This window comes from Apus apus, chromosome 16 (genome assembly GCF_020740795.1).
Source record: "Apus apus isolate bApuApu2 chromosome 16, bApuApu2.pri.cur, whole genome shotgun sequence".
Lineage (NCBI taxonomy): Eukaryota > Metazoa > Chordata > Aves > Apodiformes > Apodidae > Apus > Apus apus.
In genome coordinates this window covers 2,288,391-2,315,517 of record NC_067297.1, presented here as the reverse complement: position 1 = coordinate 2,315,517, position 27,127 = coordinate 2,288,391, and the positions used below count along the sequence as shown (strand labels likewise).

Sequence of the window (27,127 nt, the reverse complement as noted above, 5' to 3'; positions counted from 1 at the left end):
TCAGAAGTACCTGCTGTCCTTACTCCATTGCCTCTGGATGCTAAAACTACCAAGGCTAAAACTATTTTTGGTATGCCTGTAGCAGATTCTAAACCTTATTCAGCCAGAAGATGCAATCTCAGCTACACAGTGAAAACAGATGATTAAATAACTTTGTTGAGGAGTAAGAATTTGTTAATTGTCTGCATTCTGTCATTTCAATTTTACAGGAATACTCTGCAGATCTTTAGAAATGCAAACATGAAATTCTGCAGCATGTTAAGAACTGAATAGTTAACACCCTCCTTAGCCAATTTAAAGGATGAAACCTTCCAACAGCATGTCTATCATGCAGAGATTATTATCTAAGTATAGTTTACTCTACAATCATGTTTAAAGTACAGCTTCTAAGGGGCTGTGTGAAAAATACCAATATTGCCAGCAGTCTTCAGCTGCAGCTTCAAAGCCTCAAAACCCAGCATTGTTCGTTATTCTGCTGCTTCTCCCAGTAAGACACATCACCTCAAACAAGAGGCAGCACCTTTTCTGAATGTGTAATGTTGTGATATGCTAATCAGCATAATGTTGTGATACACTAAGCCAGGGCTCCAGTACCTAAACCACCTTATCAAACAGCACAGTTACTTCTGAGGAAGAATGAAAAGGCAGACTTGTGCTTTTGGGCACAAGCACGAGCCAAGTCTCTTTCCCTGTAAAAGCATTAAAGGCCCCTTTAATGCTTGCAAAAACTTACTGACACTGAGTATGCAACTTCACAAGGCCTCACATTTCATGTTTAAAACAGTATTCTTAAGAAACTCCAGAATCTCCCTGCATTTTCAGAACTATTGATGAATTAATTCCACTGTTCAGAGCTAGTGAAGCCAAGGAAACCGCAAGACTGGCACAGGCACTCAGAAACTACACAATTCTTCAATACCTGAAGAGTTATACCATAGAATCATAAAATGTGTGGGGTTGGAAGGGACCTTTAAAGGTCATCTATTCCACCCCACTGCAGTGCCCAGGGATCTTTTTTACTAGATCAGGTTGCTCAGAGCCTGGTCGAGCTTGACCTGGAATGTCTCCAGAGATGGGGCCTCCACCACCTCTCTGGGCAACCTGTTCGAGTGCTTCACCACCCTCATTGTAGAGAACTTCTTCCTAATGTCTAATCTAAAGATAAATCTACCCTACTCTTGTGTAAGACCATTGTCCCTCATCTTCTCCCTTGTCCAAAGACCCTCCCCAGCTTTCCTGGAGCCCCTTCAGGCACTGGAAGGTGCTCTGAGGTCTCCCAGGAGTCTTGTCCTCTCTAGGCTGAACACTCTCAGCTCTCTCAGCCTGTCTTCACAGGAGAGGTGCTCCAGCCCTTAGAGCATTTTTGTGGCCCTTCTCTGGATTCATTCCAACATAAACTTCATATTTAAATAAAATCTCAAATTTATAGACAGTGTCATGAAATGGACGGAATCTTTAAAAGTCAGAAGAAACTCCCTATTACACAGCACTGAGCTCTTCTTGAGTTCCACCTTAATCCCATCAGAGCACCCATGCCAGAAGACAGCACTGGCCCTGCTTTAAGAACTTCCCGCAAAATGGGAGAGACAAGAATCTTTTCCATGCTTTTACAGGAAACTTCTGACAGCCAGTTCTGATGTTCTTCATCGTAACTCACTCTCTGCTCCCAAGCATGCACAGCAAATTAATGGGACCCAATTAAAAAACAGCTTATAACATCTCTCAAAACTATTTTGTGCAAGTGTAATTTTTCCACCAACTCCAGAAGAAATAAGATCTTATTTCTTTACACTGTTTGTGAGGTAAGATTCTGGAGAGTTGGAATAATTTTAATACCAAATGATTTAGGTACTGGATATTGTGTGGTATTCTTTTGTCCTGCTTAGCTGTGACACAGCTCTTCTTTGGGCTACACCATCCTATTAGTCTTCCCCAAGCTGAGAGCCATCTCCCCAGGACTGGTGGGGTGTAAAAGGCCTGCCTATCCCAGTAAAACCACTGAAAATGAGGGAATGGGAATTGGCAGCAATTCCTCTCTCTACACAACACCACAGCTGTATCCGTGGCTATCCTACACTCAGCACAAAGAATGGCTATGCAAGGGAATGTGTCCCAAAGCCCAGGAAAAAGCAATCTTAACTTGGCAGTGGAGGTCCATGTCATTAAGTCCCTATGGTCAAGTCTGCCAATGACATCAGACTGGCTGAGGAACAGCAGTTGAGTGGGACAGGGAAAAGAGGACAGTCTGAAGCAGTACCATGCTTCAATATTCTAATTTTACAAATTGGCTTTCCTATTACTTGGCATTCACACAAGTTATATGTGAAATTAAACTATTTCCCTCTTAAATTTAGCTCCAAGTATATCATAAGACATCTTCATAACCATTTTCCTATAATAAATAATGCCTTGGATTCCCAGATATATTAATGGACTACACTTACTGTAATTACCTCTAATACTTATTTATCCTACTAAAAATGTTAATCTCACAACTGAGAGTGTGCACATATGTCTGTTGCAGTAAAAAATTGCAAGGAAAAAAAAATAACTTCAGCATTTCACTTCCCCTCTGCTCCTTGGCTCCCTGATCCAGTCTGCAAACGAAAAGAGCTTAAGTAAGTGGAGCAAGTTACAACTTCAAGATGCAAATGGTGACCAGTAACAAAACCTGGCAAAACACTAGAGATGAGACTGTAAATCACAGAGTTCTTCACATGGCAACAAGAATTTGATTTTGAAGAATATTTTAAATTCCTTATAGATGATTGAAGACTGGGAAATAATTGTTGGTGTCTGTCTACACAATGATTTGTAACCCTTGCAACACTCAATGCTTTCAATTCAAGCCCTCATCAGCCTTTCAGTGCTGCCTGACAGCATTTTCAGGCACACAGCTCACACAAAGCAGGTGCTGCACAGGCTGAGAAACATCCTTGTGCCAAGCACCTAGATACTGTCCTGAAGGCACTTTCTGCTACTCTAGTCGGAATATTTCTCTTTAGAGGCAACACAATTGACACTGTACAACAGCTGTGAAAGCCATCTTCAAAAAGAAAGCTGCAAGAGGAAGAATCAAGATTGAATTTTATAAGAGAAAGACCGTGGCAGAGCAGGTAACTGCTCCATAAAAGTCAGAGAGGGACATGAGTTTTGTAGAGACAGCAAAGCAGATGGACAAAACTGTGGGTCATCACTTCCCAGGACCTGTGCAAAGCCATCACTAATCTGATCAGTTTTTTGCAGCAATCCCATTTTGAGTAGGATGTCAGACTGGATGACCTCCAGGAGTCCAAGCTCCTTCTCACCTGTGTGATCTGTCAGATCACTGATCCTCACTGTGATACATTTATACAGAGAGCTATCTATGTACATATGTATTGATCTGTATTGGTCCCTGTCTTATCCCAGCATGTGCACATTCCAGAGTAGTCAGGGATGACAACTGGGACCACCATTTATTTTCTTGTAAAACAGGCAGTTCATCCCTTTCTCATCGTTTCTCCTGTGATAGAGGGATAACTTTCCCACTGTATTTCTCACCAAATAAGCAACTACTGTGTGTCTTTTGTTGTTTGGTTAGTTGGTTTTGAAAAATGAAATCACCTCTCAAAATAAACAACTAAATCTATTAATACTCTAGTCAGCTAGTGAGTCTCACTGCCTTTATTGCATCGTTCTCTGTACATGCTCTTTAAATCCAGTGGAGATCAGCACTAAAGAACCATATGGATCCAAAAAGAAGCACGAAATTTTCAGTATCTTTCAAAAAGGGAAGAAAAAAGAAAAGAAAGAAAACAAGACTCGAGATAGCCAGCTTTGTACAACAATATTCTATTCATTTATCTGAAGAGGCATAATTCTTTCAATACATAAGTTATCGAAGTGAAGATTTTGATGGAAACCAAAGCAATGTTTTAACAATAAATTATTCTGTGTAGGCTGACAGGGCACGGTGTAGTAAAAACAAATACTATTACAGCTGAGCAACTGCCTATTCCATTATCCAAACTACAAGCATGCACAGAAATAAGGTAAGAAACATTTTTTGTTATGAACACCTGAAAAATAAAACAATGCAGAGTTTTCCAACTGCAATCAAACCTTTCACAGAGAAAATACTTTTTCTTTTCTCCTTGTCAAGATATTAGCAGAAAATCCAACAAGTAAAAAAAAGTGTATTTGATTTTTATAATGGGTTATGACTGAGGTGCTAGATCTCACTGCCAGCCTGCATACAGAATGGGCATTGATAGCCTTCCTATATCAAGTTTTGAAATGTTTATTAGAATTTTGTTTTCATAGGTTCAAAAAAGGTTTAGAACACTTGTGCTGATTATAAGTTTACCCTGGCAGATCAGATGTTAAAAGAATTAAAGGCAACTACAATAATTTAGTCTCACACTGGAAATTTAAAATTTAAACATGCATTAATGAGCAGCTTAGTTGGCTTGGGGTCTTTTTTTATTTTCAAGTCAGAGATATTAAGGTCTTCAAAGTGTCCAGCAATTTTTATGAAGCCAGCTATGTTCTCAAAAAAAAAAAAAAAAAAAGAACCATTAAAAAAATTTCAAGGAGAGAAGTCAGAGCAAAATATCAAAGCAAATACTTCAATAATTTTAGGTCTCCCAGCAGAGATACTGGAAAGATAATAAGATCTCTGTTCTGCTTCAGTGACCAAAGTGACATATTTTACTTTAAAGAAATCTAGGAAGGAAGGAGAGAAAGCAAGTTCAGACTGTGTCGGCATCGCAGAGATGGTTCTACCTTTAAGAAATTCAGCCACCCACATTTTAATAATTCAGGTCACACTGCCTTATGCAGTTTAAAAGTAGAATTAGTTTCAAAGAACACACATTTCCTCAAAGCTATGTTACATATTTCCTTTTAATGTATCATATTGCAGCAACAGCTGAAATGAACGTCTAGACATCAAAACCAGTCTTTATTCCCACCTACTGCTTTTTTACCTCAGGCATCAAAACTAATGAAACCCATTATCCAGAACACTGACTTCAGTTACCACGTTGGCCACTGCAAATATGAAAAAACACTCTGGGACAGGACCAGTTATTCAGCCATTAAAATTACTGAAAATCAATTTCTTGCTACACACTGCAGAAACAGTGATAGATTAAAGCAGGACACATGGGACAAGGAGATTACATCAGGGAAGATTACTATGTCAAACTATGACTACGAAGGGGAGTTACTCAGCTGCTCAGGATTCATACTCAGAGCATGTTCCCTCTTACTCTGTGGTATTTTGTCTCCTCCTTACCATGAAACATTAATGTTTTTAAAAACATACAGCCAAATAACTCCGACAAGATCAGAAAGTCAATTACCAAAAGCAAGCATTTAATTTTTCATTGTAATTTGTATTAACTGTGCCCTTAAAAAAATATTTCAAAGACCAACTAGCATTTTGAAGCATCATTTCTTCTAAAAAAAATCGAGTTAAAAGAGTAACAAAGAAATGCAACGGTACATTAATTCTGAAAAACTATATTATACACATAAAAATCCAATTAAACGCCATGCTATTGATTGATCATTGTTATACTGCCATTGATCACCTTGTAAAATCTGCGTTTGAAGTCATTAGTGATTAAATTGACTTATTACTAAATCAGATTCAACCCACTTAGAGATCTAATTTCCTTGCACTGGTTATGATTGTAGGGAAATTGTACTGCTTACTCTTACAGAACTGAGAATTTATCTTGGCTTTCTGGCTCCCAAGCCGACTCATCAGCCAAAAAATAACTGATGCAGAAGAAAGGCTCACCAGAACAATCCAGTTGTGTTCATCTATTTATCAACAGAGGCTGAAAATATGCACTGTACATGCACAGAAGCATCTACAATCAATGTCCTACCAAGGTATCCCTGAACAGCACGAGTTGTGCTCCATATTTTCAAAGAAATCAGAGTATTAATGCAGACTCTCTCTGCAGATTGCTGTTCAGACCCAGCCCAAGTTTGCATTTCAATGGATCACAGTTTTCAAAATAAAAACTAACACTTTCAAGCAGAGTTGACTATGAAACTAAAATTGTTGCACTTCAGAAAAAGAGAAATAAAACCTTCAAAGGCAACAGCTGTATCACAGGAATACTATGAGGCTTTAATTGTTGTGCATTGAAACAGAAATTAGCATAATAGCTATTTATTGAAAAACAGATGGTAGGTAACTATCTGCACTTAGGATTATGCTAGCACTACTTAAAGCATTACTTTTATCACTTCCTCACTCCTGGAAGGTACAAAATGTGGGGTGTTTTTTTTTTTTCCTTAAAATAAACATTAAAACATTACATTCCCTTCCTTTTCCTGCCCGAAACTCTCACATGGCTCTGCTCCTGCACAGTCTCTTTTGCCTGTCCCTTGTCACACAGCACAACACAGATCTTCAGAGTGACATTTTCTCAGTATCACAGTTAACTATGCAACATTTCAAAGGGCAACAGGAACAAACTGATCCCACAAAATATGTAATCACTTCTGGTTCTTTAGAAGTTCACTTCCAAATATTCAAAAAATCCAGGGGTAATATCTAAGTTCTCCAAAACCAAAATTATTATCTAGGAAATCAGTATAAACATTTCTGTGTAATTAGAGCTCAAGTCTGCTTTCTGTGTAGGAATGCAAAATTAACTATGCCAGAGAGCAAAGCAGCTTGGTTCAGAGATACAAGAGATTCCAAATAAAACAGTGAAGTTTGCTGTGTGGTTTTTTGCTTTGAATGTTTTTTACAACCACTAGCTCTGTCCCAAGCAACAGGAAAATGAACATAAACATGGCACAATTTTTATGCGGTTTGCACTGCTTCCTACAGCAAAGTGGGAAGTTGTTTGGAGTGTGAAACCCGCTCTTATGTGCCAGAAAATTCCCCCCAAATCCCTGATTTACATTTTTTCATTTGTCCCACCACTTGGTTGTGTTAAGCAGTTTTATTTCCAAGCTACTTTTAATTTATTTACAGAAGCATTTGCTACAGATGAAAAGCGACCATAGTGAAAATGGACTAAAAGGTTGGAGGGATTCTCACCATCTTCTTTCCAAGTGTTCAAGCCTCAGGATGCCACTAAGAAATAAATAAGTACTTGCTTAAATTTACTCCTGGGAGTTTGTAGCATTTCCTCCCACACTTCTGAACTTTTCACTTTCCATTACTTCTTGCTTCCCTCTTCAACTCTTCAGTTTAAGGGCATTAAAAAGCAGTTTCTCAGAAGAACATAAAAGTAACCCAAGAAATTTGAACCAAACTGATTTTTTAGAAAGTATTCCTAGGCTTTCTTAGTCCAAGGAAACGATCTCTGCTATCTACACTTGATTTGCTACTTTCCCTCCCCAAACCTCCAAGTTTTCTTTATTTCCTCCCGTTTTCACTGCCTACCTACAACTTGGAGCCAGCACAACCCTCATTCCAGCCAAACTCCCCCCGCTTCTGCCTTTTGATCTTTCTGGGTTCAAGGAAAATAAAACCACTGAATTACATCTACATCAGTAAGATCTTCCTCTCTGCACAGATAGAGCAATGAGTATGTGGGCTTGTATTTTCTTCTCTAAACAGAAATGTTTTTCATCAATAGCACCTGGGGTGTATTCCCCCACCCCTACAGTCAAGGCGTTGTGTTGGAGGTAACAGAGGTAACAAGGGCTGCGAGTCTCTAAAGAGAAATCAGAGCAAGTTCAGCCATCACCAGAGTAACACCAGGCTTGTTCTTTGGAAAAACACAGTTTGTATTAATCCATACTTGGAAAGCGAAAGGAACCAAGTCTCATTTATAAAATATGCAAGACGTCATTCTTGAAATACAGATAGATCATTTTGGAAAGCAGTAGTGGGATGCTTGCTTCCCTCTTCTTGAACACAGGTTTGCCTTAAAAACAACTGCACAGGTCAGGACAGATGATTCCACTTTGAACTGCAATTCTGAGGAGCCAAGTTCCCTCTCAGCCTTCCCCTGGCACCCCACTCCTGCCCTGGCCCTGGTGGGTGATCCCTGCAGCTGGTGGGGAAGGCTGGGCACTGATCCCTGCAGCTGGTGGGGTACACTAGGGGCTGATCCCTGCAACTAGCAGGGAAGGCTGGGCACTGATCCCTGCAGCTGGCAGGGAGCAGAGGGTGCTCGGCAGCCTCTCCCCCCAGCCCAGCCCCCGCAGTTCTGCGCTTCCTACAATCATCCCAAAGAGCATTTTCCAGGAGGTTCAGCCCTGGCTAAGGACGCTGTGCAGCACGACCAAGAGAACATGGACACACGATTCATTCGACATGCCTGGAGCGCTAACAATGGAAGCGCGCGGTGCTGCCCCGCTCCGCGCAGCTTGTGCGCTGCCCTGCGCGTTACACAACGGGCAGGGAAAACACACCCGCGTCTTGAAGAACGGCAGCTTCTGTCATTACCCCTTGCTGCTTTGCGATGCGCTGGCAGGCTGCTACAGTTTTCAGTTGATAGGCTGAGTATACAAATAGAAGGAGGACAAGATCTCCAACCTATGCGTTTATAGAGAAACTGTGGGGTGTAAATGCTACCCATAGTCATGGAGAGACTGGGCATCTTCCACCCACCCACCCAGGCTGCACTTTGTAGAACAATAAACCTGTCGTGTTTTCATCTCACTTGTATGCTTATTTGACCGAGTAAATCTTTGGTTTTCCATTCACTACAACCAGAGCTTACTTTCCTGCATAAGAATTCAGAATGGTGCTTATTTTGTCTCAGTTCACGCTGCCTTTTGGCACCGTGTCCCTACTTACAGCCCCCAGACTATTTTTCCTTTCCTTCAATTTTTTTCCCAACCTAATGGTTATAGAAATAACAATTTTCATTAGAAGGTCTTCTTTGCCATAACTTCCTTCTAATGTTATCTGGTGAGAAAAGAAGACTTTGATTTAACTAAAGAATACAGGAAATATTTTTATGGCAGCCTCCCATTTGAAACATGTGTCATGTACCACAAACACAAAACAGCTCAAGGTTGCAAGTGTGAACTACAACACTAATTCCATTATATATGGAACATATTGGATAAGTCCTCTTCATATTACTTTCTGAAAACCAGAAAAAGAGTTGAGCAAACACATTTGCTTCTAGTTTATACATCACTTGAAAATAATGTTTTAAAGCATACTTTACTACTTGTTTTCATACCTCCCTACTGGAATTCATTATAATATTTTACACAGGAGTGAACTACAAAATGGACTTGGCAACTTGTTCACTTACAAACTTGTTGAAGTAAAAGTTGAAGCAATTCATAAAAAAATAAAGAAAAAAAACACACAGCAACAAAAAACCAAAAAAACCCAACAAACTCAAACCCCACCCATCAATCACCAAATATGCAAAGAGAAAGTAATAGTTAGCAACAGGCAAAACCAAATTTAATATTGCTGGCAGATGTTCTGCGTAGCAAAGTCAAGCAATAAATTTCAGCTTATAATGTTTATATATATGTTAGAAGCAGAGGGTCAAGCTTCAGCAATAACCTAACATCATTGCAAAAAGGTTTATGGTCAGGTTTGATGCTTGTAAATGAAGTACCAGATTTTCAAAAGCAAAGGTAATTTTCCAGACTCTCAGTTTTGCCACTATTTTTAGAAAAAAAAGAAAAGAAAATGCATCTTAAGTTTAGGTATTAAGAACAGCAGAAGTGGTTGAAATGAAGTCTCTCTCTAAAAATGCGACCCTGCAAACTGTTTCCCTCATACACGTCTCAAGAGAACAGTAGACTTTCAAAACCACAGGCACAAGATAAAAGACTAGAAAAGACTTCAGAGACAAGACAATCATATTTTTGTCATTTTGTTTGTTCTTTTCTGGATTTTAGTGCTCTCCAGGAAACATGCCAGAATACTTTGTGCTCTTCTATGAGCACGTTTACTGTAGTTTGCCATGATTTAAACTGAAGTGAAAACACCAGCTTTTGTGCAACACCACCATGCTTTGAGTTCTACCAACAAAGTGGGCTGATATTTAGACAGCAGAACGTCAAGCAGGTTTTAAAAATATATTTTTTGTGATCTTTGGACTAAAAGCCAGCAGAGGGAGCTGCCTGTAACCAGGTCCTGGACTCTTCCCATAGGATCTGTTTTTCAGATTAAGGATACAAAATCATACACACTAAAAACAGAACTTCTTAAAAACATTACCACATTCAATAGTAAATGTATTAGAAGAGGGCAGATTTTGAGTAGGAATAGTTTAATTGCTACTTTGAAAATAAAACCCTCCATATGAAACAGCTTTTAAAGCAGAGTAACTTCCTTGAAAAATAATCTAGTTCAAGTGCTCAATAGCAAATCTGTGCAAAGACCCCTTGAGAACAGCTAAATAAGATCTTGGAGAAACCCTATGTCCGTTACTTCCATTGGTTGAACAGATAGGTACATGTTTGCAGGCATCTCTGATTTTTAACTAATGCTGTTTCACACAGTTAGTCTTTCCTGGAAAGCTTCAGAATGTCTAAACTCACACTTAGCCAGGCTGCCACAACAGGGAGGGACTGTGCTCTGCAGATTGTTACCGTGCTGAGCTTCACTACTGCTACCTGCTCCTACAGGGGCTATGTTGGCAGCACCTTTCAACACAGGACACTTTGGCTATAAAATTAATCAATGTAGATATGCTCAGCTTCTTGCTCCCCCCTCACAGAACTATCAAAATGGCAATCAGACAAGCTTGCTGCACGGCTGTTTGTGCACCGTCCAGGCCAGAGCAAAAGGGACACCCAGCACTGCCCCAAGGCACAGGCATTAAAAACTCCCTGTTGGAAAACAATCCCCCTCCCTCTCTCCCCCCATCTATTCCAATCTGCCTTTTCAAGCAGGGAACACTACAGATGCTCCTTCAGATGGCGACAAAAACTAATTTCTTTGTCAGCATATTCTTAATTATAAGAATGTATTTATTTATTATATATAAACAGAAGGGATTATAGAAAATAAAAAATAAATGAAGAGGACACAACATGGTACAGAGCATTGGGGATGGAAAGAACAGATTACTAAAGACTGGAAAGCCATTCTGGAAAGACATGAATCCTTGGAACTGTGCACAATAACAAAGCAAGCATCAGTATTTTTACAGACCGAGACGATCAAACAGGCACCTTTTCTCATCGTCATTAAGGCTGAACATATATATATCAATTATCAACTTCAAGCCAGTCCTGTTCTATAGCAATCTCTTCTATGAGAGTCACTGCAAACAGGAGAGAGAACTGAGGACAATTGCCCTGCTGAGCAATAAGCCAGCAGTGAGAGGAACAGCCAGGAAGAACGGACAACTTCATGTTTGACCAAAAAAGTGATGCAACTTCTGGCTCTCTTATACTTGGAACTCCTTTTAAAGATCAGTCTTAGGGATCTGAGAAAACACATCTATTAAAATCAAAATTTCCCCTTCAAAAGCATCTCCTGTATTCACTGTTGGAGCTATTTCACATATCCATGTTTCAATGTATCCATGTTTTCAGCCATCTCCCTCACCCTGATTCTGCAATGCAAATGTAATATGTTGTTCACTTTACAGTCTGTTGCCATGGATATTAATGTGATGTCATAAATTGTTACATCTTCATTGCAAAAACAAAATGAAAGGACTTGTAAGCAGGAGAAAAATAAGAACTCATCTAAGAAAGCATGTTTAAGAATAAGCAACTGTTGTACAAATCACAAACAGAATACACATACAATTGTATTTTAATTTAGTATTGTTTAATGTTTCTCTACATAAGAACTACCTAAAAGATTACAAAGTACCTATTTAATTCTACTCTTGAATTCTATTTGGACTGTTAACCTGCACAGCAGGATCTTCTCGGCCACAAATATAACAGCACTTGTGTAACTTAGCCTTTCATCATGGTTGGAAATACCTTGTTTCTGAACTCTCACATGGGCAGTGGCTCCCCATCCCAGCAGTGGCTCCCCATCCCAGCACAGCCTGTGTGACTCATTCCTCCTCTTCCTTGTATTCCAGCTACTCTTTTACTAAGAATTACACCTATCGTGTGTGGGCCATGTCAGAAGCGCAGGGCTGCAGATTGCCCTTAAAAATCATTATCTACACAGTTCTAATGTTATCATTATCTACACATAGTTCTAATGTTTTGCTCTCCAAGGACTCCAGGAGTAAACAGTGAAAAAACCTGTCTTTGCCTTATAACAGTAGTTAAGATTATGGCAAATCAATCTACTTCATCTGTAGATACACGAAAATTAAAGAATAATTTAGTTTAGAGAAAAGTGTAATACAGTATAAAGCACACTCAATGTTCCCAGTAAATTGACATCTTTTAGGATGAAGAGAATCCAGGATTTCTCTCCATTTTCAATTAGTTAAACTGTCTCGTTTAATCTTCTTCCCAAACACTTTATCTTTCCTGAAAGCAGATTTAATCAAGTCAAAAGACACACAGCAACTGGGGGATGAATGGATGTTTCTGCCTGCTCAGACCTGCTGACCTGCCAAGCAATAAACTACACGTGAATTACACCACTCACATGACACAGGGATCAGTGTGCACCCATTTCCTGCCAGCAAGGTCACCAAAACACCCAAGAGCCACCTAAAGGTGGAGGCAGCACTTTCGTAAGGAGAACTCCTGTGCTGTCTGACCCCCTCTACTACTGAAATGCTCCCCAACCTCCCGGGAAGTAAAGTCACTCCTCCTCAACTTCTGAATATTCCCTTTCTTTAGCTGACAAAGGAGATATTAAAATTAAAAAAAAAAAAAAAAAAGGAAAAAAAAAAACAGGAAAAAAAGCCTCAAAATTGGCCTACATTTCTGATTTCTTGTGGTACTTTTGCCTACGTCTATTAGTTCAAAGATGAGTAACATCTACTTACAATGGTGTGTGAAGTGTTCTTACCCCTTTTCAAACTTACTTGAACTGCATATGAAATGGAAAAAATCCAAGGCCTTCCATTCCAACCAGCTATCCAACACTTGCGCAAGTTTAGACAACAAGAGATCTCATCTTTCACAATCTAAGATTGTTTTCCCTTGTCTTGCCTGTGGTTTCCACTTCCCCATTCAATCTAATGAGAAGCCTTAACCTTTTCCTCAGCCTCTCTCACTACTTAACTCTCCACCCTAATTCATTAAATACCTTTTTGTTTCTATGTGCCCACCCATCTGGGGAGGACTTGTGCAGAAAGAGGAGAAACATTAAGAAGTGCTTGCCATTCAAATTTCTTCAAAACTCAAATGGTTACTGAATAGCTGGACAAATAGAAAATATAAACTTTGGGAAGCCAGGTGTTCTGCAACTGCAACTTTACTAGTCTTTGGAAGATGTTCTCCTTGTTTTTACTTGTTTAATTCACTTGCTTATGAGATCAGTACTAATACTGAAAACCACAGTGAACAGAAACCCTCCCAATGAAACAGAAAGCTGAGTCCCTCACAGCAATGTCACCAGTAGCATCAATTCTGCAGTAAGTGCCCCTGAGCATCAGGTGTTTGGAATCACCTGAGCAGCTCTGCTAAAAACAGGTTACCTATACATTGTGTTTCTGCTCCTATTTATAATTCAGTATCTGAAAGGGCAAATAAGCCACAAACCAACATCACCCTAGTCAATGCTGAATTCTTATGGATATTGGAAATAAGACCCAGACAAAAGTGTCATATGCGAGACCAGGACTGGGGAAAAGGGGGCAGGCCATGGTGTGTTATCCTCCCCCTGCCAGACCTCAGCTTGAGGCATTAAGTGTGGGTTAGTTTAAGAGCTAAGGCAACTCAAAGGACAGATAATTTTGCCACGCACATGGTTTGGTTTCTGAAGTGTAACCTAAAGGACACAAGCAGGAGTGTCACCCATCACCTTTCTTGACTTTCTTTCTTTTCTTTGTACAGGTTCTCCCATTTAGTGAAACCAAGGTTGTACACCCACATTAACTGCTCACTTTCCAACCATTTCTTGATTGGGATTGTTTCATTCAATCCCAGACTCTGCAGGTCCCTAGTGTAGAAATAATACATATCCACTGCCAGGACATCACCAAAACAGGCAGGCCAGCAGAAACAGCCATGGAGATAAGCTCCGAACAGCGAAGCAGTAGCTACTGCACAAGGCATAACATTAAGAATTTATCTTCCTTGAAGGATATTCCTCCTATCATTCTGCATACTTAAGGAAGTCCGGGGTCAAGGGCAATGAAAACAGACAAGCTTACAAAGACAGCCTTGAACACACACTGCAGTACCAAGCTGAAATATCAAAACCATCAAATGGAGCCAAACAGGAGCAAGAGCAGCACAGGTGATGGAGGAATATCTGCAGGGTGCAATATGAGTGCAGAGGTCCCCAGAAACTGGCTCTGGTGAACCTACAGAGTGGTACTGCACACTCAGGAGCTGGCATCTAGCTGTGATGTAGCCAGATTCCCTCAAGGGCAGTGCTATGCATACACAGCCGTGCAGCTTCTTTCTAGACTCCAAATGTTTCTGTGCATCTAGCCCAGGGGTCTGCTGGGAATGAGAACACAAAATGCTATTTCTAAAAATAAACAAAAAAACCATCCATCCCACCTAAAAAAAATGAGGGTTTATTTTATTTTTAAAATGTAATCCTGATTAAAAACACACCTATACCAAGGTTATACTTCAGTCTACCTAATTTTTTCTTCTTATATTAGTAAAGAACAACCATATTTTTATGGATCCTAAAAGAAAGACCTTAGCTGTCAAGCAGAAGGACCTATGCACGGAATTCTTTGCAAGGACTTAATTGAAATCAGAGCTGACACTGTGATCCCAGCAATCTTCATATGCCCTAAGCTGAAACTCTGCTGTGGCTGACCATGCAGCCCATGTCAGCACACATTAGCTTCAGCTCACACTTGCACAGCGGTGAAGTGTTTCGTCCTTTTGTGCTTGCCTTAGGCCACTGCCTCCTCTCACATTCATCAAACCAACTCCACTGGACACTCCAGAAATCTAACAAGCAAATTCAGGATACTGACCCAATACGACAGGGAGTCTGTGGGATCATTATCAAATAGGGGGGCGGGGGAGAGAAGAAGAAACGTGCTGGCAGGCTGTTTTAACTGACATTTTACTACTCTAATGGACATAATAATTTTCCCTTTCTGTCAACAATTTTAGTGTCAAAAATTAAACACACAGAGTTATATACCCAAAAGACTTGCCTGCAAGAACTGTGGCTGTCCTTCATGTAAGCAAAAATAAGCTGATTTTACATAGATGAGAAACCTCTCCCTTCAGAATGCCTACAATCATACACAAATTCTCACCTCCTTCCAACAGAAGCAGGAAAGCCATGCTTAATTGACTTTGTCATGCTAGGGATGTAAAAAGCAACTCCTAACTACTGCCAAAAAAACCCCCAAAAACCCCACATACACACTCCTACATCACTAAATAAAAATCACAGCACTCGAGTTTAAACTGCAAATTAACAATGAAAAAATCCCCATCTGAAATATCACATCAAGCTGGCAGCCTCGCTCAGCTTGATCTCTCTTGGCCAAGGAATTTCACTAGCTTGTAACATTTAAACATAATCTGACAGTAAATGAGGCTTACAACTGAAAATTACTATGAGGTTGAGATTTGCTCACTTCAAACCCCCGCCCCCCCCCGGAGATTATAAAACAACTGAAAACATAACCTGTTGGAAGTTTACTAAACTCTCTATTATTTATCCTGATAAAAAGCAACTATCAAATATAACTGACAGACCAGTGATTGACACTGCTGCCATTTTAATTTATTTTCTTTTTTTCTTTCCTCTTTGTTTATTTGATGCCCAAACAGCGTATGAGGCATTTGCCCTTAAGCACAAAACACAATTACTCCAGATACTATTTTGCTGGCATAAAAATCCAGATATAATATGTTTACAAGTCCACAAATCATACCTAGGTTGTTTAAAAGAGGGTAACAAATAGGGAGATAATCCCAGTTTAATAACTCTAGATGTAATTGCTCTGAGCTACCATCTTAAGCTGCCTTACATAAAAATCATCCCCTGTATCAATCTTTATACTCCTTCCTTCTGATCACAGCTTTCTACACAGCTCTGTCTCCTGACCCAACTGTGCTTGACGACTCAACCCACCACCATCAGTAGAACCTTGGCTGTGCACCTCTTCGAATTAATTTTCAACATGATCACGGCAAAGATTGTTTTCCATTAAGTTAATTCTACAGAGACGTGAAAATTGCCCTAGTATTTTGCAGTCAGTACCACATGAAAAGGAAAAGACACCATGATTGCACAAATCACAACCAGTTATCTACATTCTGAGGTGCTTTTTTTTTATTAGATTGAAGCATTAGCACGTTCAAACTGTTAATATGCAGCTTATTTCTAATAACAATTATCAGAGAAGCTTTAATGTCTAAAGTAATTGCACCACCTCTGTTTTAGTTAAAAAATAAAGGTCACTACTGCTAGATTTTCATTATCTCCAAAACTTACTTTCAGCCATAAGAGTGGTGGGCTTTACCTCTGAATAAAAATCAGGTCATTGGCTTCAGGGAGGCCTTGTTACCATGTTCCAGGACTTAAAGGGTGGCTACAAAGGAGATGGAAACATCATTTTTACAAGGAGTCACATGGAAAAGACAAGGGGTAATGGACAAGTTGCTCCTGGGGAGATTCCAACTGGACACAAGAGGTGTATTTTTCCCCATGAGGACAGTCAAACATAGGAAGAGTCTCCCAAGGCAAGCAGTAGATTCCCCCACACTGGACAGTTTTAAGTCTCATCTTGACAAGGTGCTGAGCCAGCTCATATAAACTACTGTATTACCTGAAAAGGTTGTACCAGATGATCCTTGAGGTCCCTTCCAATCTGGCATTCTATGATTCCATGATGCTCCATGTTCTCACTACTGCAATTTTTTGCATTTCACAGGAACTGTTTTGAATGTCTTTTCTTTTGACAAGATGTCACCCTTGAAATGCTGTATTTATTCTGCATTTCAAAAAATATATACCCCACTCAGCCTCCTCTTGGTCTCTCTATATATTAGAATGCTTTTTAACATGACATCAGACTCAAATTAGTCCAAAAGATTTAAAAGTTATGGTATCATTTCCTCTTAGTACAAAGTGTCTACGACAGGCTCAGTACTGCTGCATCCACTGGTGCCAATGCAGCTTCCAAGACAAGGTTAAGGACAATATTTAGCACTTACACATTTATAGCACCCTGGCAAGCTGTCCTCATGCTCAGACTTTATTATGCTGGAAATGCTAAGTTCCTAATTACAGAATTAACTGACAGCTTCTCCTTGCTCCAGCCACCACAGAAACAGAGAACTATGGAGATGAGGACATCCTCCCCCTGTCCTGGATCCTCAGCCTTAAATAACATTCACTTACTGATATTAATTTACATCAGAGGAGCTTAGCAAAAAAAACCCTTACGATATATTAACTTTGATTTTAAAAATATTTCACTAGAGGCAGATGTTCACGAAATACAAATAGATTAAATCACCATTTGGGTCTTTCAAGAGAGACATGATTTCTGGATGTCAGGAGCCTGTTTTCAGGCTTTAAAGCCCAAGTTTCATTGAGAACAGCCCACAGGATCAGTCTGGCTGTTAGCAGGAGACACTGCTCTCTAACACCAACCCAAGCAAGTAAATAAGATGAGAAAATTGAAGATTAATGGAAGTTTCTTTGAACTTCCTGCTTGCTTAATTCTCAGCAGCTCTTTTTTACAAGAAGTGATCCAAATGTCAGTGACTCCTTCCTGTGATAGTCCCAGCCCAGAGATGTCTGCAGGGCAGCAGAACACTGACATCACTGACCCCCTTACCAGCCATCATGCACTGATACAGTAAATGAGGAAAGGATTAAAGGACATGCTAAAGTGACATGCCAAAGAACAGCATTCCCTTCATGCTTTGCTGAGTGGACTAGGAGGGTATTTTGAAAGGACGGGTTACAGAAATACAGGGGATGTCACAGTGTGCAAACACATATTTTTAAGTGACCTAGTTTTGGTAAAAATTACAGAATCATCACAAGCTAAGAGGAAAAAAGTGATTTAACTTTTCATCTATTTTAAACTACAAATTAAGAAAGAGAAGTGGCAGACATCATCCTGCAGCTGTTTACTTCTGTGTATCAAACCAAGATATACATGTAGACACATATAAAACAAATAAGGGTTTTATACCCTTCACCACCCTTTAAAAACATTACATTGATTTTCAAATAAATTCATTATTCAAGAAATAATACAGAAAGCTCCACAGACACTTTTAAACATGCTTTATTTTAAATTTCTTGGTTTTTTTTTAAAGCACCTAATGTATTATGTACTCATAATGCTTAGGAACAATACCTTCCAAACTCAGAGATATTCATGTCAAACAAGTGCACACTAAAACCTTGGAACACATAAAGGCTTTTCAGTGGAAGCTGTTAATGTAGTGCTGGCTGGCTGCCCAGTGGATACCAGAATACATTTTATTCCAAACAACAGAATGGGAAGGAGGAAGCTCAAAAGCAATTTCAAATCTATCAAGATTGAAATATTACCTCAATACAATAACATCATTTTCACTTTGGGAGTTCGGCCAAAAAAGAATAGTTACCCTACAGTAACTATTGCTCTTTGGTATGTTATTTTAACCAAGAAGCCCCTGTAGAAGTACAACTATCTCTGCTAGCCATCTCTTCAAGAGCTAGAAATACAAGTTGTGTTCAATGTCTGCAAGAACCACAGACATAGGCCAGAAGGATCCCACTGCAGCTTGCTGACAAGAACCATCCTTCCAGGCTGCTACCAATAAAGAACTATAGATTCATCAGTCAAAAAGGTTTTGCAACACTCTTCTCTTGACCTTGACATATGACCCAAGAATGACTGACAAACAATGTAATCCTAATTGCTTGCTTACCTATTTCAGGCTTCTAAATTCCTGAAACAAGCCAAGTAAATGTTGACAGGGAGGTGTGAAGTCTCGGTGTGAGTAAGCTTGGTGTGCTAGTCAGCTAGAGACACAGCAGGCATTTCAACACATCTTTGATATTCCTTAAAATCTACCAAAAACATTGGCTATACAAACTTGGCACCAGAAGCTAAACAGTAAATTGGACAGAGAACCTCAATTTAAAAGATAATTATAGGAGCTCAGAGAATCAAGATTGCTGCCACTCAGATCTTCATGCCTCAGAAGACCAAGCAGCACAACCCAACAGGCAGGAGCATTCACTGTTTTGTCCCATCAAGTGTAAATATCAAAATACACAGTGAGAAGAGATCATGTAATTATTAAATAAAAGGCAATTAATAATTGTACAATGATAATTAGTAATGATATTTGCAAGGTACAATTCTTGCTTGCACCTGCCAGTTTCATTCAGTTAAGCTGGTTGCCATTTTTAACAGCTAAATTACTCGGCAGAAAAAAACAGAACCCACATCTGAGAAAAAAGGTTTAGGATGAGGATGCTGTTGTAGGGGTGTACATCTATCTTTTCATGACTATTAGATAGGTTTTGCTGTTCATGGATCAGTTATTTATAGCTCATCTGGGCAGCATCCACATCTTTAATTCTGTAACAGCTTCTCTTGCCTTTTGAATTAAAAATTGAACTTTACTCCAACTGATTCTCAAGGGAAAAGCATTAAATGTGCCAAATCCTGTTCTTTGTTTCAAAGCAGCAGTGTGAAATAATGTAAAGAGCTAACACAGCCCTGATGATTACTGCATATTTCATTAAGACTCCAACACTCTTTGTCCCACTTAAAGGCTGACTCCATTCTTTTGGCCATATGGACTTAGTTAAATAGGCCCTGTGATTACTACTCAGAAAAATCTACAACACAGAGACTCTCAGACAATTCTCAGTATTACCATTATTAAACTTGCATTTTTTTGAACCTTGAAAAGGAATCTTGCACATCATTGTTAGTAGGTACTACTAACTTAACTACTTCAAAGTCAGACTCCAGCAATCTTTTCTAGGGCAAAATGGATGGCCAGCAGGTGACACATTTGTGACAGGTCACCTCAACCAGGACCTCCTGTAAGCTTAGTTACTTGTTTTGCCTGTCTTCTAAAACTTTCAACCAATTCCGTTTCACTGGATCACTTTTTGGCTCTGTAACATGGACAAATATTAAATCACAGATGAATCTGTGACCAAAGAATTCTCACATGGAGCCTTACAGGGAGCTGTCTGATGACTCCACTCCTGCAGCCATGAAGAACCCCAAGTCCACCTCAGTGCCAACCCACCAGTGTGACTACCCAGCCCACAGACAGTAACAGCATTTTCTCCTGCTCTCTGCAGGCACGCATCACTGCAAGATGGTTTATTTTCACTGTCCAGATCTATTTGATTAATTAGATAATGTTTGTACAGCATCTGGGAAAGGAAGACACGCTAATAATGTAATCTCGGTTGACAATTATATTTAAGTTCACCACAGACCTTTTAAAAGCAATCACTTCATTTTGCTCACGCTGTACAGGCTCAGAGGCTGCCCCTGAGGAGAGGCTGCCCATGCTGCACAGCCCCTGGCACAGCCCTCTGCCTGCAGAGCACAGATGACATTTATAGCCAGTTGTCAAGAGAAAGAGGACGCACTGAACCAAGCTTATCTTTCTGAGGCCTTTGGCTTGGCTCATCTCATAAATTCATCCAGGATACACTAAAACTACTTAGCTTTTCTCCTCCCAAAAGCTAGGGGGTGGGGAAGGAATGTGGTGGGGTGACAAAGGAAGGGAAACAAAAAACGTTACCCATGCAACCCCGCTGCTCCAACAGAGCTGTATTTATTTGAAACACTCTTCTCCTAAGACAGATGGAAAGGATAATTAATCCAGCCACCAACCAGGAGAGCAGTGAAGAGCTGGCTAGTGCAAGAACACAAAGAGAACGATAGCCTAGATGGCAAAAAGAAAGACATAAAACGTCTGGAAATGCCAGAGACCACCTTCACAAAAGTTTTTCAGTTCTTATCTAGAATTTCCTCTTCTCTAGAACCACTTCTCTCCCCTAGCTATTTCAAGTACTGACATACCTACCAGCTTCTAATGGTTTACAGGAAATCCAGTCAACCTATTCCCTACTCTTAAACATCAAACACTCAATCTCTTCTTTGCATTTCTGCTCACAGAAAGGGCTCTCCTTCCCACTGGCACAAAGTCAGTGTTACACTGGCTGCACAAGAGAAAGTAAGTTTTAAGGTGATGGAAAGAGAAGGTGAGGAACAAATGCAGAAAGCAGTTCTCAAAAGGGCTCCTTCATCCCCTCCCTCAGAGGAGATGTCCCCAGCTTCAGCATCCCCACATGGTCCCACAGTGACCCCAGGCTCAAACCTCCCTGTGTTCTGCAGGGACCCTCAGTGGGACTCTAGGGAGGCGCAGAAGGAGGAGAAAGAAAAAAAATATCTCACTCCCTTGAGAACCCAGAAACTCCAGAACAGAGTAATATCTAGCTGAAGAAAAACACCATCTATAATTGCTCATATACACGTAGTTGATATAAATGGGTTTTTTATCACATTAATTTCAATGTAAATTACAAGACTTTTGAAAAATCAACACCGTAACAACCCAACAGAGTCCTACTACCCACGCTAATCACCACACACAACACAGCAGCATCATCCACTCACTTTGATTTAGGAACAGCCTGTTTCCAAAAGTTAAAACAGGAAAATTGATTATTTAAGCAGGGAGAATTTCTGCACCGTTCTCACTCTGGCACGCAGTTGATAATATGTGTAGAGCATAATTTAACATCTTGGGCTTAAAGATGTATATATTAGGTATTAGAACATGATGTCTTCTATACAACAAGCCTTGCATTTCTTCTGTCATGTTCATTCAGGCCAGAATATCTATACAAGCAAAAAAAATCTGAAGGCTTCATTTTAAAAGACACATTTTCATATTTTTTTTTTATTTTTAGCTTAATGATTATGATGTCCAGTAAAACGAATTTTGTTGTAACTACCTGCACGACTTCCCTTTAAAGATGGGTTACAAAAGCAGTATTTAAATTTTTTCAAAGCACAGTTCAACTGATCTCGTTTCCAGAGAAGCATGTGCAGTGTTTGGTTTATTTCACTCTGTTCAGCCCACTAAGAATGTCTAAAGAGGAGAAAGTTCTCCAAAATTGATCAGTAAAATCAAATTCATCAGGAATTCTATTAACATATTTCAGGTGTTTTAATATCAAGCAGCATATATTCTCCTTTACATCATTTCCCTGAAAGAGGCTCAGTGATGTTCTATGACTTCATGGCTTATTATAGTCCCAGTATTATAATGGATATTTAAAAGCAAAAAGTAAAGCATTTTATGCAGAAAAACAACACTTACAGCATATGCAAAAGCCAGTTTAAGACCAAGCACAGAATTAGCTATAGAGATATTTTTTTCAAGTTTGACAGTTAAGCCTTCTGTGCTTGTCATGCATATGCCACATTAGGAAAAATAATATTCTTATGTAGTACTGAACACATGTTTATTTAATGGCATCTGCCCAGAGGAATGATATATTTTCTAGTTAGCATTCACAGAACTGTTTCTCTCAAACCAAATCACATTTGAAATATCTAGGTTAAAACAGATCTGGAACGGTTTGATTTTTTGAAAAACAAGACCTGTTTAACTTTTGAGAATTCCAAACCTCTTTTTTAATACGTAGCTGCATTTAATGTGCAGCAAATTATCCACATCTGAGAAAGGAGTACATTAAAAAAACATATTTTTAAAAATATTATAACATCTATGAACAGAAAATATGGTCTCAAATAAAATGCTGGGAAATTTTATTGTCAGTTCCCCCCAAACCACACTGGCTATCCTGATCTGTGTCTTTAAGCTAGAGCCACAGGGAAACAGAAACTAATGCTTCAAATAAAAACAGGTTTGCATGGTTTTGCCGTGAATTTGTGGGAGGTTTTTTTGTGGGTTTGGTTCTGGGGGTTTCTTTGGGTGGGGTTTGGAGATTTTCATAAAGTGAATACTTACTACTTAGGGTATTTGTTGAAGGAAAACATCCAAGTGCAGAAAAAAAAAAAAAGCTTGTACAAAAACTTGGTCCTTTAGAAGATAAAAAATGATAGGAACCAATGGATAAGGCTCTAAATAAATAAAAATGAGAAATCCCATCCTTCATCTTTCCTCCTCTTCTTCACAAAGTGATGGCTTTAACTGAGTGGCTCAATATTTGTTCTTTAGCCTCATCACCCAGAAAGACCAAACAGTGTGAATTCATTCATCTTAAAAATAAGAAACCCTCCCAGCCTTTCACAGCAGTGTCTGGAGAACTCAGTGTAGAGCAATTCAGGAGAGCTGAGGGAAGTGACATTTCTGCACAAACACCCACTTTGGATGGACTGAAATTAAAAAAAAAAAAAAAAGAAAAAGAGGATTTAGGTCTCCTTCCCTTTCTAACTTTTTTTTGTTTTTAAATCTGCTTATGTCAGAGGAAGAAAAACAGTTAACCTCCTATGAAAATACCCTATCATCAGACAAAGGAATTTACATTTACTGTACTAGGTTCACACACAAATTTCAGATACACCCTAGATCTTGCTACACTCTGGCTGTATCGACAGATTAGATAGAAAGGCCATGTTCAACAGGATAACCACAGATTCTATGTTGGCCACTTCTGCTCTGACTCTCTTCCAGGGGCAATTAAACAAGAAAAAAAGAAACTACAGAAAGCTTCTGGATCAGGAGCAATAAAAAAATTCCTAGTGAGCAGAAGTCATCTACATATTGTGGTGAACACACATAGTGTGATAACGGCTGCTGTGCGTGCCACCCTGCAAGTGTGGGGGGAATTACATACCTTGTTAGAGGTGTGGATTGTCACTTGCTGTTGACTAAATCTGCGTGCAGGTCTGATAAAACTATGACTGGAAATGTCAGAGACACAGAAGCTTTGCACAGAAGGAAGTCTGACCAAGTCATTCTTACTCAACACTCAGGGCAAGAGCTCAACTACCCTCACCAGCCAGGACTCACAGCACCCTGCTCCCATGCTGGTGCCCTAGAAAGGCCACATAGATTTACTCCAAGGGTCACATGTGACAGCTCAGACCCTACTAACACTTAAACCCTGGAATTTTTTTCAGGACCTTCGAGAACTGCACTCTATATATTTTAACAATTCACATCCGATATTGTTTTCTTCAGAGAGCACCCGAAACTTGGATTCGACAAGAAATGATGGTTCTGAAACACATTTTGGGCATAATAGTAGGAAACCACAGTAAGGAGTTTTTCTCTGAACTTTGTATAAGCACTTGAGTCTCCATTCTTCTTAGTTTAGAGGCTCCTACCCATAAGGCCCTCAGCGTATTACAAGGTCTACAACTTCCCAGCTTAACATCCATGTCACAGCACAGGCTGAATATGTATCCCAGCATTGCGTGTGACATTTACTTCCTGGCTTCTACAGCCTCACTCCTTTCTCCAGTATTTTTTCCTCTCCCTATTTCTCTTCCATTCTGTCATCTCCACTTTTCCCTCCAAATCTTTTTCAGCTTCTATCAGAATCTGCGAGGACACAGACCTCTTGTGACTTGCAACTCCAACAGTGACAAAGACAGGGACAGAAAAGCATGTCCGGAGGGAAGGGGGAAGGAATTATCTGCTTTTTTTGGAAGTAGATCAGACTCAAAAGAAGATGATCTTGAAGCAGCTCCTTCTAGAAGCAGGAACACCTAAGATTTCTAATATCATTCAGAATACAGGCTTAAGGGGAAATAATCTGGAAGCAGAAAATAAATTGCACAGTGAATTATCATTTAAACAGAATTCCTACAATACACATGATTGTACATTGGGGTTCACATGCTGTTAACAACATGTTCCTGTCTGAAATGTCCAGGCAAGCAATACATGTAGCACACACAGTGATTACAAATACCATGTTGTGCTTCTCTACAGCCTCAGAGGCTGAAAAACAACTGCATGAATATCTAAGATGCTTTAATCCTGGTTTGGTGGCAGAAAGCTGCAATACCTGAAAAAGGCATTTTATGTTATGACATTTTCTAGTGCTTTCTAAGAACAAACTTCTTATTTCTACTGTTACAAGGAGAACAAAATTAAGTAACAAGCCAGTCTGCTCTCCAACTTGTTTCCTCTGCCTTCCTCCTGGAAAATATGGCACGAGGTTGCTTCCATGACAGTGATTAAGAGCTAAATGCTCTAGATTAGCAAAGGAATATCACAATTTCTGAACAATTCTTTGCCCCTTTATCAAGGCTGGAGATTTGGGGGTTTCTGTCAATTTTGCATTCTTTCCTATCTTTTTACTGCTAGTGTACTAATAAATTTATTATAAGCTATAAGATAAATCATGTATTTCAGATGGTATCTGAAGCTGAGGTATTTGTCATCCATTAATTAACCTTTCAGAGGTTTTCAGGGATGAACTAGAGAAACAATAAGCCACCGTATAAATGGGGATTTAAATCCCTTACCCTCTCATCTTTCATTTCTCAGAGAATACTCAGTGTGAGAAAGTCTATTCAACAAGGATCAACATACGAAACACACAGAAGCCATCCACCCTACAAGTGCTTCCTTCAGAAGCAACTGCTGTGATTAATTTACACTAATTTCTAGTTCAAGGAAAGGAAACACTGATAAAAATCTCACTACTAAAAATACAAAATGGAGAAACACAGAACACACACAGCAGAGATAATACTTCACAACTCTGTGCAAATCAAAAGCCAAATTTGTAAATAATAAGAGTTAGTGTTTTCATCCTTCTCACATTCCACCTGAGAACTGTCAGCATCCCAGTTCTTGTCATTGATATTTAAAAAATGTAAATATGTTCTACATCTTGGTTTCACCTCTTACCCATGCATTTTACTTTCTGAACCTCAAAAGAGTACTAATGGCCTAAGATGCAGGAGCACAGTGTAACCCTTGCAACATGCACACAAACATGACAATTTCTGAAAATTGCAGATTTGTCTGTTTAATTTTTAAACTGAATACAGTAGCAGCTTGGAAGGTAGTGATTTTTTTTTGCAGTCGTTCACATTTATTTCATCTAATGAGGAAAAAGATCTTAAATGTTTTATTAGGTTAGTCTTTGTATTTTTTCTTATGCATGTCTTATTTGCTGAAAAACAAAACATAATTTCTAATTATTCATTCTCCTTCCGTAACAGCCTTCCATCCCAAGGGCTAACCTGATTTTGATATTAAAGATCAGAACCACTCCACACACCCAAAGGCTTAAAAGAGCTGACAGCCATTAGCTGGAGAGTAAAACAAGTAATTGTATTATTTCATTGTGGCTTCCTTGTGTCTTGCTATAGGAGTAACTGCACTATTAGTAAAAATTGAAACATGTATTAAGTTGTCATTTCATGTACATCTGCACCACTACAACTTGGAATGCCTACAATAATAATATATAATAATAATAATAATAATAATAATAATAATAATAATAATAATAATAATAATAATAATAATTTCCTAAATTTCAGGTTAAATTAACTCCATGGTGACTTAGAAATGTCTTATCCTTCCACCTAAACAATACATTCAATTATTAAATTCATTTTTGGTTAATTCAATTGTCTGGCAAACATGTGATATCGACATCACCCATCACCCCAAAAGGCTTCTCTTGCAGCCAGCTGCACAGCCAGCTGCCATTCACCAGTTTTAATCAACTTTCAGGTAAAGTTAAATTAGAACAAGAAAATAATGTCTCAAGTGTTTGTATCTTCACCCTTTCACCAGTGCTGCAATTCAAACCTATTATGGATGTAGGCAGGTACTTTTCAAATCAGCTTATAGGTTATTCAGGTACTGTGTTGAGGTTTGGCCATCGTGTTTACTTTGTGTTTTCTACTCCTTATCTCAACTCATGAAATTCTTTACAGCCTTTCCTGTAATCCAGAGGAGACATAATACAGCAGACTCTGCCCGTAGCTCATGACACAAGTGTCTCAATCTGGACAGGAACCCTTCCCCACAGGCTTCATCCAAAGCTCACCTACAGAAAAGAGCTAAATAAACCAAGAGTAAATCACCACCCATCTCACCCCACTCTGCACATCCACAGCTCTTCTAAGTGTGACACTGAGAGGCCTTATTATGCAAACTCACA

At 39.3% G+C, this 27,127-nt stretch overlaps 1 protein-coding gene across 2 annotated transcripts in view; it reads right to left on the bottom strand.

The window, feature by feature from the left end:
• Positions 1 to 27,127, bottom strand: part of MED13L (mediator complex subunit 13L) — a 189,665-nt gene that overhangs the window by 99,926 nt on the left and 62,612 nt on the right. The window lies entirely within an intron of this gene.